The sequence below is a fragment of the Phascolarctos cinereus genome, unplaced genomic scaffold, assembly GCF_003287225.1.
Source record: "Phascolarctos cinereus isolate Bilbo 61053 unplaced genomic scaffold, phaCin_HiC Scaffold_770;HRSCAF=1416, whole genome shotgun sequence".
NCBI lineage: Eukaryota > Metazoa > Chordata > Mammalia > Diprotodontia > Phascolarctidae > Phascolarctos > Phascolarctos cinereus.
In genome coordinates, this window is record NW_027556147.1 from 1 (window position 1) to 19456 (window position 19456).

Consider the following 19456-nt stretch of genomic DNA (forward strand, 5'->3'; position numbering starts at 1 on the left):
GCAATATGGAGAGACTGTGAATCTTAATGCCTGAGGGAGAATAACTACAAGATACCTGTTTAGTTGAATTACAAAAGTGGAATTGTAACTGAACATTGCAAGGGCCAGACATAGGATAAAAAGGATGGGATTTTCTAAGAGGTTGTTGACATTCCTTCTGTTCTTTCTACTGTAATATGTAGAGACAGTGAAGCTTAATGCATGAGATAGAATAACTAAAAGATATTTCTTTAGTTGAATTAGAAAAGTGCAATTGTACCTCAACGCTGCTATGGACCAACGTAGGATTAAAAGGATGGGATTTTCTTAGAAGTTATTAACATTCCTTGTACTCTTTCTATTATAATATGTAGAGACAGTGAAACTGTTTTTTTTCTCTAAGAATAATTAGTCACTTCCCAACATAAATATAAAATATTTCTTTAATTACAACCCCTCTATTTGTAAATGCTTTTTTCTATCTCCATGGGAAATAATTCAAGACTCCAACATTCCTTATGACCAAAGCCTCTCTCACCAAAGCATTCATCATTTACAGATAGTATTAGCACAGCTTGGAGAATATTAGGCAAATGTTTACATTGAGTCAGCTAACAGTGCACCAACTGTATTCTACAACTCCTGCCAAAATGCAAGGGCTGTCATCATTTTAAATTAAATTATGGACCACACTATCTTAAAAATCTTTCCTTTAAACACTGGAATGCTAAATCATACTTTCATGTACTCTAAAGCACAATCAAACTGAGGGAACAGATGGCCAAGAGATCCACATTGCTTTGTCATCCCAGAGCCCAATCTGTGCTAGAACAGTGCCCCCAAACGGGAGTAAACAAATCTTATGTCTCTGTGCTGGACAATATGAAATGATCTGATTTGTTTCATCTAGTTATTAGTGGGAAAGTGTTCATACTGAAAAAAACCAAAGCATTACAGAGGCAAACTGGGGGAAGTTTTAACTGGGAGCCAAACTTGAATCAGCTCCTGAGATAAGTATGCAAGATACTGAGCCAAATTAAGAAGGAAGCATTTCAGCACAGCACAGCAAAACACCACCTAACATGACAAATTAAAAGAAAAGTTGATTTCTAAGGTCACTCTTTTTGCATATAATTAATCCATTCCTTTGATTTTTATTTTAAGGGACTGAAGATTGACAACTGGAACTTTTAGTATGATATAAATCAGGCTGGAAAAATATTATGCATTTCTTTTCCTATTTCAAAGAAAAGGTGAAGTCTTATGGTATTTGGAAGTATATGGTGTTTCTAGTAGGACCTCAATATGAGAACCATGGTCATTTACCCTGAAAGGTTTACATTCTAACAACCTGAAAATATAAATACATTTTATACAGATTTGGGTGGGGCATAGGAATAAGTCACATTCATTATTGACATCGTAAATATTTTTTAAAATTCCTTCAGAAAAAATTACGTTTTGGATTTTGCGCTTTTCATTAAAAGGCAGCCAAATGACTTTTCAAGATGCAAACTAGATATATGACCAGAAAGGATGCTGCTGCACTGTTCAAAAGCCGGACATGAATTGAGCCCTACTGGTTATTCCAGACAAACAAAAACATCATTCCCTAATCATCTGAATGACTCAGGACATGCAGAAGGGAGCTTGCTATGGCTCCTGGGGTTTTTCCCAGAACAAATATTGAGTTTTCTAGAAATATTAAAGTCAAGTAGCATTTGTTAAATGCCCACGGTGTGCCAGGCACTAAGCTGAGCACTGGGCACACACAGGAAAGTAAAAAATAGCCCCTGCCCTCAAGGAGCTCACAGTCCAAGGCAGGGGAGAACATGCAAACGGCTAAGTATGAACAGGATAGAGACAGGATAAATGGGGAAGAGTCTCAGAGGGAAAGGACAAAGATTAATGAAAAAATGAGGAAAGAGACAAGAAGCCCCACCACTTATTAATGCAAGACTAACTTCTGCTCCCTCAGGTCACCGCTGCTCCTCTAAATGGATGCTCAAAAACTTCTTTTCTGTACATCTTCCATTCTCCTGTTTATCAGGTGTGCTCCACATGGAGCATTTCTGACCAACAGTAAGAAGTGCCTCCTCAGAGTCTCCACAAACAAGAAGCCTTATTGCCCACAGAGTCCTTAGCAGAAGTTCACCTCACCACTCCTAATGTCCTTCCTCGAGAATCCAAGGGCAACAGTGAAGAGAAGAGAGGGATGACTGCATCTCTCTGCCACTGCCAGCTGCTCCCTGGGGCTGGGGGGGTGGTACAGAAGAATCATCACTGCTTTCAGGAAAGACCTGTGGTTTTCAATATCTAGGACAAGTGGACTAGCTGACGAAGGGGGTAACATCATGGGGGGAAGGAGGTGGACTCTTTCCAACAGCCCAACCATTTTTCTACATTGACACATACTTCAGATATGACAAAAAGATAGCAAGGAAACTCTTTCTTTCCCTCTTCAATCAATACAGAGTTACACAAAATAGTTTCTGCCCTTTACAAATCAGTGGCTTGGTCTAAAACATTACTTGAAAATCTACTGAGAAGTGTCCTAGCAAAACTGTCAAAATGTTGTGTTTTTGTAAAACGGCATGATCAAATGATCAGATCATGAATTGTACTTTCAATGAAACTATTAACCATACAAACCCCTGAATGCACAGATGACAGAGGTGGGGGCAATTGAAATGACAGTGATCCCTTCTTCCCAAGCCCCCACACCAGTGGGAGAGCCACTGCAGTCTGACCACCTCTGCTCATTATCCATGGGCGTGATGAAGCCCGGGAATTATGGGAGCTGGGAGGAGCAAAGAAACCATGGTTACTAAACAGAACCTGAAAGCTCTGATGAGACACAACAAATACTCATTTGAGGGGATCAGCACTCCATTTTATCCATGGGGGAAAGCTCCCCAACTGTAACTCACACAGCTGTTTTCCTGCCATCATGTAAGGAGCACACACTTCTTGCGATTTTGACCATCAATTCCTGAACTATGTATGCTGAAGATTATTATTTTTTAAAAGTTGCTTTAAGAAATGACAGGAAATTCATATGTATGTATGTATGTATGTATGTGTTATACATGCACTTACATATATACACATATATTTTTTGGTGCATACCTGGGATTTCACTGGTGTGAGGAACTCCAGGTATAGAAACTCCCTCCACCAAAGAAATAAATAACTTCTCTGTAATTTACAGTCTTAGGGACTCGTTTGGGTCCCTAAGAGATTAAGCAATTTATCTAGGGTCATACAGCCTGGATGTATTAGCAGCTGGATTTGAACTCAGGCTTCTTTGACAAAGTAATTTTCCTTATGTGCATATCTGACTCCATACCCCCTCCTCAAACTTCAGTGACTCCCTATTGCCTCTAGGACAAAGAAGAGACTCCTCTGTTTGGTTTTTGCATTCCTTCACACCCTTACTCTAACCTATCTTTTCAGTCTCTGTCTGTCCGTCTCACACACACACACAGAGCCAGTGCTGCAGTGGTTAGAGCACTAGAATTAGGAAGCCCTGAGCTGCTAGGAAAGTCACTTAATCTCTGTTTTCCTCAGTTTCCTCAATTGTACAATGGGAATAATAATAGCATCAGCCTCAGTGTTGTTGAAAAGAGACAATATTTGTAAAAAGTGCTCACCACAGTGCCTGGCACATAAGAGACTCTACAGAAGAGCTCATTCCTTTCTGTCTGTCTCCCTCTATGTACATATGTATATATGCACATATGTAAATACACACACACATTTATCATGAAGAAAAGAGACTTTCATTTTTTCATCTCTGTATTCTTGTGGTATATTTGTATTCTAGCCCTGTGCCTGGCACATAGTAGGGACTTGCTTGTTGATTGATTCCTGACTCCAAGGCAAGTCAGCTCTACCCATTATGCCATGCTGCTTCCCTAGAAACACATCACTCTATAAACAACATAAACATTAGTGATGCCCTTGGTAAAAGGAGGGAAAACAAACATGGAAGTCAAGCTCTACCTGAATAGCTCTGCTATTGGCTCTGGGATTCCATTCTAGTACCTGCTAACTCAGTAATGAAATAATTTCTCAGGGGCAGAAAATCTTGCAGAAATTCAACTTTTGAGGCAGCGGTCAAAATTCCATCTCTGCCAATAAATGCAGGCCATTCCCCAGGATCATTGTTCCAATATGAGATTCATTAGACACTGGGATGTGGGACATGAAATAGGTGACCTCTGCCTGCTGAAGATGAGAAGCCAAAAGCTCTGGCCTGACTCTAATACTTAAACCTCATGTATTCGCAGAGTTAAAGAGTATTTTCAGGTCTTGACTAAATACTACTGACAGGGAACAACTGAACGAGCTAAAGTGAAGGGGAGCCCAGTGACACTTATCCATGCTTCAAAATCTATCAGGTCAGAAGCTCTTTATAAAGCCAATCAATCATTAGCCAAAGAAACAGGGACCTCGGCCAGGGAGAAGGCAGATCAGCTGTGGAGTTACAAAGAGGCCTGACTGATGCTCCACCGGGCTTCTGGCTTGTTATACCCACAGCAATGCTAAGTACCCTAGAGAGGAAGGGGGTGTGTGTCCGATAAGAGCACTGGACCTAGAATCGGGAAGTCCTGAGCTCAAATTCAGCCTCAGATCCTAACTAGCTGTGTGATCCTGGGCAAGTCCCTTAACCTCTGCCTGCCGCAGTTTTCTCATCTGTATAATGGGAAAACAGTAGCACCTACCTCCCAGGGCTATTGTAAGGATATAAAATGTCAATATTTGTAAAGCACTTTGTAAACTTTAAAGTGCTACATAAAAGCTTCCTACTGTTAGGAATTGTGTGGGGTTGAAGGGGCAAGGAAAACAGAAGAAAAATTCTAGCCTGGCCAATCATTAAGTCTGGAGTATACTGACCGGGGAAAGCTGAGATGGCACGAGGAAAGGGAAGGGCAGGTGCCAGCATCCTGGGCCTCTCAGAGAAAGGAGAGCAGCCTCCGCAGCCGGGGCGCCTGGAGACTCCTGATCCAGGACGTCAGCTCCCCTCCACGTGATAGGGGCCCGCCGTCTTTCCGCTGACTTCCGCCCCTTCCAGGGCGGCTCCCGAGGCGGCTTCCGGGGTGCTGGCTCCGCCCTTTCCGCCGGCGCTAAATTCAAACGTACCGCCGCAGTGCACGCACTCGGGGCTGCCGGTCCTGGGAGCGGGAGCGTCCTGGCGTCTGGCGTCAAAGGTGAGTCAGTGTCCTCATCTGTACAGTGAGCTGGGGAAGGAAATGGTAAAAGCAGCTTTGCCAGGAAAACCCCAAATGAAAGCTGTATCTATATCTATCTATCTACATAGATATGTGTATAATATACTTATGATGCTTTGCAAATCTTAAAATACTACATAAAATTTAACTGTGATCATTATTACTAGTCTTAATCTTGCTTTGCTTTCGTTTCCTCAGCTGTGAAATAGAGGGGTTGAACTGCCTGCCAGTGTCCCTTCTACCCTTAAATCTGTGATGTTGGGTCCTGGGTGTGAATCCTGGCTCTGCTGCCAAACCACCTTGTGTGTGACCTCCAGCAAGTCTTTTTTATCAAGAGGCCTTCTCTGTTTTCCTCATTTGAAAAATGACAGACTCTGGACAAAAAACAATGACAGAATCGAAGTTGCTAGGTCACTTACAACTCTAAATTTGTGATCTTAAAAGGGCTCTTACACTTAGTCTCTACCTTACTTGGGTGGTGGAACTGTTTTTGTCTTTTAGGAATGAGGAAAGGGAGGCAAAGTAGAATTTTAAAATGGTATTAAATTTAGTAAGTACTGATTCAATTGAACACATGTGCATTGAGCCCCTGATAAAAGGCACTGCTTTAGGTGCTAGAAACACAAAGAAAAATAGGAATTGGGCCCATCTTCTGTGGGAAGATGGAAGGAATCAGGTGTCTTGCCTCACTGGTTCACTGCTTTTTCTATTAGACTAGTGATTTTCAAATTTTTTAGTCTCAGGACTCATTTATACTCCTTAAAATTATTGAGAACCTCCAGGAGCTTTTGCTTATGTGAATCATGTCTATCAATATTTACCATTTAGAAATTAAAATTGATAAATGTTTTAAATATTAATTCATTTAAAATGACAATAAGGCCATTACATTAACATAAATGTGTTTTATGAAAATGTGTTTTCCAAAACAAAAGTTTAGTGGGAAGAGTGGCATTGTTTTGCATATTTTTGCAAATCTAACATCTGGCTACTATGCGCCTGAGGCAGGATTTGAACCCACTGCTTCCTGCCTCTGTGCACTTGGCCACACTGTCTCTATGTAGATCATTAAATGTGGTCACAGAGGTTTGTGGGACTCACTACTGCAGTTACAAAAATCTATGACTTCATAGGTATCGGTATTGAATATACTAAGAAATGTGTAAGTGATTTTCCCTCTTCTACTTTTTCTTTCTTCTTGTGTAGAAAGACTGGCTTTTTTTCTAGATGTGAGCAATCAGTCATAGCCAATCTTATCCTTCTCTTTATGTTACTTAGAAAACCCAGAAAGTGCAACTTAGCTGTCAAAAACTTTTTGTTTTAGTCTATGCTTGAATGTAGAGCTATCCCTATACTTAGGGTTGATTGCTAGAAGTATGGCTCTGAGGTAACTAAGGTTTTGATATATGGCACTTTCTGCTTTCAACAATCACTTTTTGACCTCTGCTTCTGGGAGCCAGGATGGCTGAGTAAAAAGGTAGTTGCTCTCACCCTCCCCTATCAACTTCTGAAAACCCAGACAATATCCCTCCAGGAAAAAAAAACAAAAACAAAAAAAACCCTGAAACAGCTGAACTAGAAGAAAGACGTGGAACGGCAGTGCAACAGCCCACTAAACGGGTCTTCCAGTGCCTCAGCAAAAATAAGGTAAGCAGCACTACAAAGGGCCCCAGGCGGATAAACACCCTGCAGCATTCATCTGAAAGGAGCTGAAAAAAGCAACCTGGAGTCTTCCTAAAGTCCCAGCCTTGCTGATTCCAACCCAACACCAGAACCCTACAGCCTCCACCTGTCAACCAGGAAGAGATCCTGAAGCCCAGGTGGTAGAGCAGGCAAACACCAACACCTGGACCTCCAAGTGTCTCAGTGAGGGGCAAGGGAACCCGTGGAAACCAGCTCAGAAAACCACCAGGTGCCTCGACACTCTACTGCAAAGGAATCTCCCAGTGCATTAGCAGAAAGGAGGGAGGCAGCATTGCAAGGGGCCCCAGGCAGATAAACACCTTGCAGCACCCATCTAAAAGGAGCTGAAGAAAACTAAAGGAAAGGAAAAGCAGGCAACCTAGAATTGCCTGAAAGTTCCAGCCTTGCTGATTCCAGCCCCACACAAGGTAAGCTGGCAAAACCCTGTAGTGTCCAATTGCCAGCATAAGAGGCCCCAGCCCACAAAAGCAGTGACCAAGATCTAGGCTCCCAACACAAGAAGCTTGGGTCAGTGCCCTCTGTTCTCAATCTCTTTAAAGGCCAGGGAATAAAGAAATCATGAGTAAAAAGAAATGTACCGTGGATTCATATTATGAGAAGAGTGAAGATCAAGACAGAAATTCTGAAGAGGATATCATTGTTAACAAACCCACATCTGCAACATCAGAAGGGAATAGGAAGTGGTCTGAAGCCCAAAAAGCCTTCTTAGAAGAGCTCAAGAAGGATTTTAAAAGTCTAATGAGAGAGGTAGAAGAGTTCTTAAAAAACGCAATTGACCAATTGGAAAAAAAAGTACACTGAAGAAAACAAATCCCTTAAAAATACAATTGGCCAGTTGAAGAAGGAAGGAGAAAAACTAACAGAAGATAAATAAAATAAATTAATAAAATTTAAAAAAACCAATCACTTTTCATTGAGAATATGACACTCCTTCCATTGAAAAGTAAAGATCATTTTTGTTTTCACCATATCACTTTCACTATTTCATCTGTTAATTGTTGGGGAGGTAAAAGTAAAAAAGAATCTGTCATTCTATGTGCCTGTTTAATTCCTGTTTAATGATATTTTCCTGTCTTGTTTTCTAGACAGTTTCCGTGCTGTAACACCATCACAATCTCACCAAGTGAGGTAAGAAAAACTTCTTTGATGGTGTGGAAATGTGTTCTTGAGCCTGTTAGTCTCAAAAAGCAGCATAGATTGGAGAGGCAGTAGGGCCTTAATGAAAGGAGCAGGCTTTGAGTCAGGAGACATTGATCAGTATCCTGGGTCTAACACCTAATAGCTGAATGACGGCAGGCAAGCCATTGAATTTCTCTGACCCTCCTTTTCTTCATTATGAAAGAGAGTAGTGATACTTGTACTACTTATAAGTAAGTATACTTATACACAGGGTTCTTATGAGGGAAGTATTTTGGAAATTCTGAAGGGTCATATGAATGTGGAATGGTGAACTCTTGTTCCTGTTCCTTGCTCTTTTTGCCTTGATTACCTGGAACCTTGGGCAAATCTTTGTGAACCACTAATGTGATATTTCTTGTCTTGAGATGATGCCAGAATGAGATCTGAGAAATACTTGGAGCTTTTTGAAATGAATACCTTGTAATTTACAGTTAAGGGGAGAGTGGGAAGGTAGGGACAGATAATGGGTAAGATGGATTGGTGTTGAGGTTGATTTGCCAAATGGAAAAATTTCAGGTACATTAGAGTTCATATTTTTAAGTATCTTTTAACTAGAAACTCATCTTCAGTAGACTTTGTCTTTAAATATTTGTTTTCCCCTAGTAATGAGGGTGATGTCATCAAAGTTTTTATAAGAGTCCCTCTCCCTACAGAGGGACCCATACTAAACAATGGAGAACATTCTGGCACGTGCTTATCAGTGTTCACCTCCAATACCCTCTGTCTGCATTCTAAGAGCGAGCCTAAGATCTTCACATTTGATCATGTGGCAGATATGGACACCACTCAGGTAAGTACAACTTTTGTATCTGAAAAAGGAGAGCCTTTATATGTGCATGAAGATCCAGTAGTTTGGTTCCATATTTTGTAGAATTTTTTGAGGTATAGGTTTTAGTAATTACCTTTTGCTCATTGTTACCATAAGTAATATGAAATAGAAAAGGTTTGTTTTTTTTTAAATTTACAAGTAATGCAGAGGACTAATTTTGATAAATAGTTTGATTCTCTTCTTTGCTTGAAACTGCCTAGTCTGCTTTACTTTTCTACCTGATGATTGTCATAATTACTTGCCAAAAGTCAGTAATGGGAAAGAAGAACAAAAAAGGGCTTAATGGCAAATATGCTGCTTGGGGGAAAATCTAGTCTGGCTTAATGAAAAAACTGATTTATAGGCTGTTTTAAAATAAATGCTGTCTTATTACTTACTTTATTGCATATGGTGAATTAAAATACAAATAAGTGTTAACTGAATTGGAGTAATAATAACTGATATTTTGTGTTTAAAATTTGCAAAGTATTTAACTCTTTGAGGCTTACAACAACCCTATGAGGTGGCTACTACAGGTGTTATCCTGATTTTATAGATCACAGGGAGGTTAAATGATTTGTCAGTGGTCACACAGCTGTTTTGTCGGAGACAGAGTTTGAACCCAGGTCTTGACACAAGCATTCTATCTACCACATCACTATGTAAGTTAATTATAATTCATAATTGACTTACATAAACATGTACTATATGAGAATTAATTATATTAATATAACACATGATAATTTTTAAACCCACACATTGAGGGAATCCTTAATATTTTGAGCCCTTGATCTGTGAATATTTTAAACAATAATTTTCCAGCTCATGAGTAGGTCTGAAAAATAGAAAAGTTTTCCGGTTATTGGTTCAGAATCTTATACCTATAATCTTGCAAATTCCAAATTTGAAAGGGATCAGAATTAACATTTTATAGTAATTTATAAAATAGGCCCTGAATAATTGCATTGTCTATAAATGACAATAGACAACATTTGGCTATTGTGACTGTTAAAGGGTCCCCTGAACTTGTCTTTTTGAGTTGCCATATTTTCTAGAAACACTGGACTCAGAGCTTGGAGGAGGCCCTGAATGTGTCAAGGATGAAGCCCCCTTCCCCACCCGCGCTGATATAATTTGTTGTTGCGTCCCTAGCTGGACGCCTGTGTGTCCTTGGGAGGCAAGACAGGCACCAGCCAGTCAGTGCCAGGCTGGGATAATGCTTGTGCAGCTGGGATCCTTTGCAGATAAGCATACCCTCCTATCTTCATTGTCTAGCAGTTGTGGGGGGAAAAGAATGCAGCTTCTGCCATCACCTTTCTCCCCATGGGGAGTGGTCTTGTCTATTTTTTTTCCCACCTTTACTGTATATTGTTTCCCCTCCCACGTCATGCCCCTTCCTGATATGCCCTCCTCCCTTTTTCCTGCTTTTATAAAAATGTAAACTTCTGTAAGGACCATGAACTCTTTGCTCTGGCTTTGACGTACATATCCATGTTTGTTCATCCTGTAACAAATCTAATTCACATAAGTTTCATGAAAGTATAATTTCCTTTTGATGTGACTTCTGAGTAATATCTCTTTATGAGTTGAATTTTATGTGACTAGGTAGCTTAATATAAATTGTTATAGGGATGTAAAACCAAAATAACGTGTTTAAGAATCATAGAACATGGGGCAGCTAGGTGGCACAGTGGATAGAGCTCTGGCCTTGGAGTCAGGAGGACCTGAGTTCAAATACAGCCTCAGACACTTGAATTGCTAGCTGTTTGACCCTAGGCAAGTAACTTAACCCCAGTTGCCTCTCCAAAAAGCAAAAAATAAAAAAAAAATCACAGAACCTGAGCTGGAAGGGATCTCATGGTCACCAAATTAAATTCTTTGGACTTCTAGTACTGTTCAAACCACTGCATAAGACAGTTACATGGATGGGCATGAGTCTCTTATAAAGGCTATTAGTAATAAAACAGGAGTTTTTAACCTGAAGCCTATGAACTTTTTTTTATAGTCCTCAATATAAGTTTATTTATTTTTAGTTTTCAACATTTGCTTCCACAAGATTTTGAGATCCAAATTTTCACCCCATCTTGCCCCTCCCCACACCCCAAGATGGCATGCATTCGCAATACACCTTCTCCTAGTCTGCCCTCTCTTCTATCTCTCCCCACCTTCTCTTATCCCCTTCCCCTTCTATTTTCCTGTAGGGTAGGATAGATTTCTGTATCCTATTTCCCGTATTTCTTATTTTCCAGTTGCATGTGAAAACATTTTTTTTTAAAACATGCATTTTTAAAACTTTAGGTTCCAAATTTTCTCCTTCCCTCCCTCCCCACCCACCCTCATTTGAAGAGGCAAGCAACTCAATATAGGTTATACGTGTGCAGTTATGCAAAACACTTCCATAGCAGACATGTGAAAAACTAACTCTATTTCCCTTAATCCTATCCTGTCCCCCCATTTATTCTATTCTTTCTTTTGACCCTGTCCTCCTCAGAAGTATTTACATCTGATTACCCCTTTCTCAATGTGCCCTCCTCTCTGTCATCCCCTTGTTCTCTTTTCTCCTTCTCCCCCTATTTTCCTGTAGGGTAAGACAGATTTCCACATCCAATTGAGTGTGTATGTTATTCCTTCTTAAGCCAAATCCTATGGGAATAAGATTCCCTCATTTCCTCTCACCTTCCCCCGTTTCCCCTCCACTGTAAGAGACTTTTCTGTTTTTTTTGTGAGATAATTTACCCCATTCTAACTCTCCCTTTCTACTTCTCCCACTATAATCCTCTCTCACCCCTTAATTTTATTCTCCAAATATGACCCTTTCATCTTCAACTCACCCTGTGCCCTCTATCTATCTATGTATGTACATACACATACATATAATTTTTCCCTCCAACTACCCTAATACTGACAAAGGTCTCATGAGTTATAAATATCATCTTTCCATGCAGGAATATACACAGTTCAACCTTAATAAGTCTCTTACGATTTCTCTTTCCTGTTTACCTCTTCATGTTCCACTGGAGTCTTGTATTTGAAAGTCAAATTTTCTATTCAGTTCTGGTGTTTTCATCAAGAATGCTTGAAAGTCCTCTGTTTCACTGAATGACCATTTTTCCCCTGAAGGATTATACTCAGTTTTGCTGGGTAGGTGATTCTTGGCTTAATCCTATCTCCTTTGCCCTCCAGAATATTATATTCCATGCCCTGTGGTCCTTTAATGTAGAAGCTGCTAAATCTTGTGTTATCCTGATTGTGTTTCCACAATACTTGAACTGTTTCCTTCTGGCAGCTTGTAGTTATGTTCTCCTTGACCTGGGAACTCTGGAATTTGGCTACAATATTCCTAGTAGTTTTCCTTTGGGGATCTCTTTCAGGAGGAGATTGGTGGATTCTTTCCATTTCTATTTTGCTCTCTGGTTCTAAAATATCAGTGCAGTTTTCCTTGATAATTTCTTGAAAGATGATGTCTGTGCTCTTTTTTTGATTATGGCTCTCAGGTAGTCCAATAATTTTTAAATTCTCTCTCCTGGATCTATTTTCCAGGTCAGTTGTTTTTCCAGTGAGGTATTTCACATTATGTTCTCTTTTTTCATTCTTTTGGATTTGTTTTACAGTGTCTTGATTTCTCATTGTTGAGGGCCAGAACTGGAAAGTCTAAATATGGGATAAGGAATTTAGGTCAGAGCTTGCCTCTTCCCTTTTTCTACCCATAAAGGCTTAATTATTCAGACTATTTGGCTCACCAGCCTCTGACCCTTAGACCTCTATTGTAAGCAGGTATAAACGATTAAGGATGTGCATAAGGGCTGGGGTTAGTCACATGGTGAGGACTCCTGGGATGATTGTTAGCTTTCACTATATAATCCAGACCCTCAGATAATAAATTGGCTCAGTGTTTCACTGACCGCCTGGCCCACATCTTTATTTTACACTCCTCCGTTTGATGCAATACTTAGTCTCAGGGGACAGGTGGTGCTATGAACAGGGACTGAGGAGGGTACGAGAGGGGTGGTTCTCTTGGACTCTGGAGAAGAAAAAAGAACCTTGGCAGCTCCATCACTGTGAAAACAAGGTAAGAGATCTACGGTCACAACACCCTATCTTTTACACCAGGCTGAGTGGGAATATAGGGGAAACAAAACAAAAGTAAAAAGGCTTGGTTGTAGGAGTATAAAAAAAGAAAAGAAGAGGACTCGAGCATATGAATAGTGCCGCTTTGGGACAGCCACACGCACTTACTTTTGGTTCTGGGAGGCGTGCCTGGGATTGAAAGTATGGGTCAAACACAAAGCAGAAGCAAAGACAGAGAATATTATCTAAAACTTTTCAAGGAAATAGTGAAAGAAAGAGGTTTATTTATTACAGATGGTCAGTTACAGGAATTTTTGGAATGTGTAGAAACATGCTGTCTGTGGTTCCTTCCAGAAGGAACAATAGACTTAGAAACATGGGAAACGGTGGGCCAACAAATGAGTGAGCACTACAAGGAAGTAGGTCTAGGTGCATTCTCCATGGCTACATTCTCAATTTGGAATGTGCTAAAAGTGTGTCTTACTCCTCCAGAGAAAGTGCTATTAACAACAAAAGTACTGGAAGAAGAAGAAGAGATGAATAGAGTATTTAAGGAAAAGCTTAGAATTGTAGAAGATGTTATCTATGCAAAATCTATCACACCTTCAGCACCACAGCATCCCCCACCTTCATATAGATCAAGCTCATACAGAGAAGATAGTGAGGAGACAAATAAAGATCAAAAAAGCCATAAAACACATTGTAAAGGGATATTAGAAGAAGCAATCATAAAAAGAAAGAAAAAAAGAGTAAGAGGAATCACACATTTTCAAGCACAAGTCATAGCAGCTGCCTTTAATAATGTCCAAAAGCCTCAACGAACACTAAAATGTTTTGTGGGAAACCAGGTCACCTGAAAAGGGAGTGTAGAATACCCAGAAAAATCTCTCAAAATTCTCCTAGTACTCTGTCCCAAATGGCTCCCTGGTAAGCATTGGGCTTTGAAATGTAGATCTTCTGTTGATATTGATGGGCAATCTTTAAACCCCCCGGGGGGCCACTCTGGCCCCAGCAAACAGTAGGAGCTCTGCTGTGTCACCCCCAGGCCAGCTCCGACTCCACAATAACCACTGTGCTTGATCTTATACATGCTCCCTCTGGTAGCGCTGGGTTGGATTTAAGTTCTCATATTTCTACAGAAATTAGTGATGATGTGGTTTGCATTCCCACTGTTGTATATGGTCCACTTCCTGCTGGGACTGTGGGACTTATTTTAGGTCTCATGGTTATCCCTGGAGTAATAGATTCTCATTATGTTGGGGAAATTAATGTTATGTTGTATGCTTTCCCTCATTGCAACATTTCTATCAAAAAAGGGGAAAGGGTAGCTCAAATGATTATCATGGAGTATAAAAAGTTAGGAAAAACTGCTAAAAGAGTAAGGAACAGAAGGCTTTGGGAGCACAGGGATGTTTTGGCCTAGAACTATCACAGATGTCAGACCTACATTAAAGATAAAAGTACAGGGAAGAGATTTACTGAAACATATGAATGTCACCATAAGTAGCAAGAATTTTTTGTAGGGGTCACAGCCAAAGATAAAAGAACAGTACAAGTTCCAAAAATAACTTGGAAAGAAGGGATTCCCATATGGGTGGACCAGTGACCGCTTAATCTAGAAAAAATCAGGGCTCTTCAACAGATAGTAGAAGAACAATTAGCTGCAGGACACAGAGAACCATCCACGAGTCCATGGAAGTCCCCAATATTTGCCAAAAAGAGGTCAGGAAAGTGGAGGATATTGAAGATCTCAAACAGACAAATCATGGCATGGAAGAACATGTTAAGGAACCTTTGGAACTTAGAAAAGTATTGACCAGTTATGGATAAGTGTTTTAAGCAGCAAGAAGGTGCATCTTTGTAAAGAATTGATTGAAGTAGACCAACTAAAAACAGCTGGAAAAAGAGAATCATTATTGGATACCACATACAGGGACTTTTAAATACCCAAAGATTGAACTTAGATGTCAGCAAAAAAAATCATAGTAGTAGAAGATACAATAAAGTTCAGAACAGGGATTTCTATTACTATGGAACACTTGACAGGTACAGAGATCAAAAACTTTTAACAACAAAACAAGAGGTACAGGCCACTTAGGTTTTTTGCTTAAAAACATGATTTTCAAAAGGCAATTCACTTGTACATAGGATATTTTTCCTTCTTTTTAATAAGGAGAGGAAAAACAGTAGAAAAAGACTTTAATAACAACAGATTTTGAAAGGTTTCTTTGGTAAGTTTTATAAGAACACATTCAGAGCTAAAATAAAATTCTCCTATTGCTAGTCTTTACGTGCTTCATATCATCACTGTCCCAAGTAGAAGAGAAAAGCAGTTTTCAAAACTTTATTACTAACAAATGGTGGAGGTATAAGCACAAAAATTAGGATCTGGTTATGGTTCTTATAGTGTGTACCTTGTCATGAGGTGGAAAAAATACTTTGAGTTATCTGTCCACTCTTACAAATTTATTTCACCCCTCAAAGAAAGTAAGATCACATATAATTGCCAATCTCAGCTAGTTAAGATGCTCTACATTGGAGTAACATGAGTGGCACAACTGAAGATTGAGGGGTGTTGGGAAAGCTGTATAGGAAACCTTATGCTTTCTCCTACTCCTGAATCTGTTTAAGTTTTGACTTTGCAGAAGCATCTAAGTTTTTCAAAAAGAAAAAGCCTTATAGGAGAGTTTATTATGAAATCATTAAATGTTTTTTCAGAGTATATATAGAGCTGCAAGAACAATTACAATCGGTTTACCCAAGAGGAAGGAATGTTTCAGATGCTGTCTTTGATTCTGTAAACAGCCAGGGCCCCACACCTGTTTGCTCACCAACATCTTTAGAGAGGCGGAAAGCTCAAGCAGCTGAAATGAATGATGATAAAGTAGATAATGAAATTGTACTTAAACTACCACCAGTTGTTAACAAGAGAGTAACACCATTGACTCAGACTCCACCGAGTTCAAGAAGAAAGGCAAAGAACAATAAAGAATTATCCTGAATATGGTGTCTGCTCAGGGAACTTGGGTTTTGTTATTAGAACCTGTTCTTATAAATGATGGCAGTTCTGAGTAGTTCTTCTTAACCATTTGTTAATTGTTTATTTGGAATGGGTGTTCTTATCAGCACAACCAAAATATACCCTCCAAACATATCCATCTAGGACAGCAGAACTGGCTAAAAAGGCATATAAAAGAGTACTCCAATTAGTAGGCTGCCTTCCATGTTCTGTATATCAGCCTTATAATAAAAAGCAGAGAGAAAATTTAATAAGCCAAGAACATTCATGGCAAATATTAGTTGCTATTTTTCAAGGTGTTCAAAGAGTAGGTAGTAGACAAATGGCCAAACAAAGAATTCTTTGCACATACTTCAAGGCATTCAAATAATACAATGACACTGGGAGTAAAATGCCCTACTGTGAACTTAGAGAAATTGAATTTCATTACACTGAGTTTTTAGGATATTTGGAAATTTTTTCAGGTTGGATTTTTTTCTGGTTAAAAGCACCTGTTTATTGGTTAGAATATCAACTCATGGCAACCTGTTACACTGAAGCACTGTACAAATACAAAAATCAAATCCATTGGAAAAAGTTATAAACAGAAGTTCATAGTAAGTGACCATTTCACAGGGAAGTCATTGATGTAGAAGCACTATTGGAGAATGACAAGTCCCTGGTTTTTATTAGCTTAAATTGGAGCTGTTAAGACTTTATTTGGATACAGACACACTCCAAAGGCAATGTGGAATCGATTCATCTTTTGTAATATTTACTGACTCATCTGGTCCAAGTCAGCACAGAGTGTGTAAAACAAATATTCTAAGATGCGAACAAATACAGTGGAAATTTGACTATTATACAGTGACTGCAAAACAAGTTTTTAGAAAAACCAATTACATTTAGACTCCTTTGGACGTAATATGTAATACAAGTGTTCAAATGCCTCTTGGAAAGGAGAAAAAACATAGAATAGAGCACCATTGTGTAAGTAAAACAAAGGCTTGAAATATCTAAAGACTATTCCACTGAAGTCCATAATAGTCAAAATCCTAACATACTGTGTGTGGTACAAGATTTTGTCAGACACATTTGATCTGTTGTCAGTTGTATCTGTTGGTGGCACTTTGCACATTTTTACCATTGCAACACTGCATTAACGTTCTGCATGTATAACCAGTAATGGATGAAAAGGCCTGTGGTGCCTCCAAAGTGTAGGAAGAAATTTTGCCAGCATGCATGCCAGATTACTGAATTTAAGGTGTACCAGCAGCCCATGCTTGCTTAATTTATACATGAAATGCAATCTTAAAATCAGTCATTCTGCTATAGAACACCACAGATAATGCATCTGTTTTCACTGATTCTAACCAGTCTAGTGGCATTGACTGTCCTTTGAATAAAGGGAGAAAAATAATAATGGGATGTTTTTCATGCTTTTCCAAATAAAACACATCATTGGAATCCTACATAACCCTACCGGGCAAGCATTTGTGGAATGAAAAAATAGATCCCTGAAAATGCTTCTCCAAAAGCAAAAAGGGGGAGAAGCAAGGGGAAGGCCACAAAGACAATTGGCAAGAGCGGTATATGCTCTAAATTTTCTTATACCTGATAGAGAAAGCTGTACACCGGCTGCAAAACACTTTAAGGTTTATGGGAAAGATAATAATGAAGAACAAAAGACTCAAAAAAGAGTCACGTGGTAGGACCCAAAAACTAATCATTGGTTTGGCCCAGATAGGTTGTTGACTTGTGGGCGAAGGTATGCTTCTGTCTTTCCAGATGGTGCAGAAAGACCAATATGAGTTCCTGAACAGAACATCCGGATCTGTGCTCAAAGTGACCCAGGAACTCAGACTGCAGAACAAGCACAGAGACAAAAGAACAAGGAAGGAACACTCAAGATGATGGAGCAAGACCCTGAAGTTTGATAAAAGTATTGACTCTCATTTTCTCCTGCAGCCTTGAGGTGTTGTTTTTTGTCAGTGCCTGTACAATGTACTCTTTCATCTTACAAGGACAAGCTGGTCAGAATTGAGTTTCCTCCTCTTCTCCATCGTGGAATATGATTTCTCAAGGAAGTATCAACCCTAGGACACATTGCTAAAGTGACTAACATTGTACAAGAAGAGTTAAGTTTGCATTGCTTACCACCTTGCAGGGGGATTATACCATGGCAAAGGGATGCTTCCAGTGTGTTTTAGGATAGAGGTGACTTTTGATCATTGTGTTATCTGGGATATTGTATCCTTTGTATCACATATTGTCTTATCGATGTCATTTGACAACAGCTTCATTGTGTTAGCTAGGATATTGTATCTTTTGTATATTTACCAACTTTAAGAAGCACTGAAGCATTGGTTTGAAATGTCTGTGATTTGTCTTTTGTTAACAGTCATTTCCCAGGGACTCAACCCCAGAACCTAGCCGAGAAATTCTGGAAAATTGGGTGTAACCAATATAGTTAAAAAGTACCGGCTTTACTATGTCATCTATTTTCATGGGCAACATTGTTTGTTATATCTCACTATTGCTTGTTACATTATCTATGGTAAAATCATGGTTCAAGTTTTTGGGTACAGATGTTCATCACCTTAAGTCAATTATAAAAAAAAGAAAAGGGGAGTTGTTGAGGGCCAGAACTGGAAAGTCTAAGTATGGGATAAGGAATTTAGGTCAGAGCTTGCCTCTTCCCTTTTTCCTACCGTAAAGGCTTAATTATTCAGACCATTTGGTTCACCAACCTTCTGTGCCTAAAGGTTAGAATACTGTGACCCTTAGACCTTGATTGTAAGCAGGTGTAAACAATTAAGGATACTCATAAGGGCTGGGGTTAGTCACATGGTGAGGACGCCTTGGGATGATTGTTAGCTTTCACTATATAATCCAGACCCTCAGATAATAAATTGGCTTACTGTTTCACTGACCTTCCTGGCCCACACCTTTATTTCACTCTCTTCCCTTTGATGCAATACTTAGTCGAGGGAGACATCTCATAAAGTCACTAGCTTCCAATTGCTCTATTCTAATTTTTAAGGAAGTATTTTCTTCAGTAATCTTTTGGACTTCCTTTTCCATTTGGCCAGTTTTGTTTTTTAGGGCATTCTTCTCCTCATTGGCTTTTTGGACCTCTTTTGCCATTCAGGTTAGGCTATTTTTTAAGGTGTTATTTTCTTCAGTATTTTTTTTGGGTCTCCTTTAGCAAGCTGTTGACTTGTTTTTCATGATTTTCTTTTTTTATTTTAATTTTTTAATTTTTTTGAATTTTTTTTATTCTTTAATTTTTATTTTTTTAATTTTTTTTCCATATGCTTTTGAGTTGAAAATTTTTCTCCCTTTTTCTCCCCCCCCCCACCCTCCCCAAGACGGCTCACAATCTGATATAGGCTTTACATTTACATACCCATTAAACATATTTCACATTAGTGAAGTTGTAAGTAAAAATTAAAACCAATATGAGGAACTATCAGAAAGTTGAAA

At 39.2% G+C, this 19456-nt stretch overlaps 1 long non-coding RNA gene across 1 annotated transcript; it reads left to right on the plus strand.

Annotated features, from left to right (window-relative positions):
• The first annotated feature begins 5135 nt into the window (after positions 1 to 5135).
• Positions 5136 to 19028, plus strand: LOC110204642 (uncharacterized). Its single transcript, XR_002323358.2, has 4 exons — positions 5136 to 5192; positions 8003 to 8045; positions 8750 to 8886; positions 17759 to 19028. It is a non-coding gene; the product is annotated as an uncharacterized LOC110204642 (long non-coding RNA).
• The last annotated feature ends 428 nt before the right edge of the window (positions 19029 to 19456 follow it).